Below are 1477 nucleotides of genomic sequence, written 5' to 3'. Positions count from 1 at the left end.
TTTTTTTTTTTTTTTTTCTTTTTACATTCCTTTTTTATTTTATGCCCTTTGTCTTTTTAAATTAGCCTGTAGTTGTTTTATTTTTAACAACGTCCCTTAGCTTTTGAAGCACCGTTGCACAAGTCGATGTCTATTAACAGGAAACATCCGGGCTAAACCTTCTCTGCTGCCGCACAGACGTCACTGAACTCATTCATGTGCCTTGACTGAATCGAGCTTAGTACTACCTCGGTACRTCAGTAATGAGATTACTCTGCTCTAATACTGATGTGTCAGACAGGCTTTGCGTGTGTGTGCTGATATCTCTGTAGGTTTAGCCTTACGAGCACACTGGCTTTGAAAACCCACAATTCATGGGCCCAGTTTTTATAAGCACATCGGCACAATTCTCCTCATAACAGCTCTCGTTGTGGTTTGTCACAACACTGTGTGCTTCCATCCATGAGAGGATGACACTTCTGAAGGCAATTTTGCTCTCTCTCTCRTGATCATAAAGACGAATTACTGGTTGCCAAGGATGGGAATATGTGTCGTATTTCACTCCTCTGGGACTCAGAAAACCAACCACTACAAAGGTCACTTTACAAAAGATGTTTTTTTTTCATAACAACTCAAGGTCATTTAGTCCATWCTAGCATGGAGTCTTCTCCGTTCATTTGTTTTAAAATCCTAAAAGCTAAAGTAGCAATCACTCGAAACTGCTAYTCTCAGTATGTCTCAAGACGCCGTTCAGAGCTCATTGAAAGGCCTGTCTGTGTGAAAGCCGTTTGGGCCTTCTGTCAGCGTTCCCCTCACAGTTTGTGACGGGGAACGGAGAAACCTTGGCAAGCGTTCAGGCTATTTTCTTGACACTGTGTCTAGAGACTCAGACACAATCCTGGCAATTAACACAGATGAAGAACCGTCAGCCGTTTCRGCTGACTTCCTCTGTTCTCTGCTGATTTGACTTGGGAATTGAAGGAACTACAAATAGTTTTAATTAGCAGCAGAAGTGATATTGTTGTACAYGTTGTAAATACCAGTAATAATAATTTATTTAATGTAAAATGCTATTAGGAATCAAATTCTTATGAGCATAAAAGAGCCAAGAAAACAGTAAAACTAAAACACAAACCGTTCATGTTCAGTGCACATATATTTCCTCCTCTAAAAAGCCTTAAATGTTCACTTTATACTAGGTTCTACATCATAAACTCATAATTCACAAAGCATGCAAATATGGGGTGCCAAGTGTAAATGAAATGTTAAAAATTTCACTAACATACTGTGTTTTTCATTATTTAGCATTGGAAATGTTAGCAGAAGTTAGGATCAGATAACCACGATGATGTCATCATCCTGCAACAAACATAAACAATGGCCACTGTTAGCCAATGCTAGCTGCTGCTAACGCTGCTGCTAACACTGCTGAAGATAATTTAAATTCCATCCATCCATCCATCCATCCATCCATCCATCCATCCATCCATCCATCCAT

Source organism: Austrofundulus limnaeus, unplaced genomic scaffold (assembly GCF_001266775.1).
Source record: "Austrofundulus limnaeus strain Quisiro unplaced genomic scaffold, Austrofundulus_limnaeus-1.0 Scaffold41, whole genome shotgun sequence".
Classification (NCBI taxonomy): domain Eukaryota; kingdom Metazoa; phylum Chordata; class Actinopteri; order Cyprinodontiformes; family Rivulidae; genus Austrofundulus; species Austrofundulus limnaeus.
The sequence above is the reverse complement of the archived record's forward strand: the minus strand, read 5'-3'. Positions refer to the sequence as shown.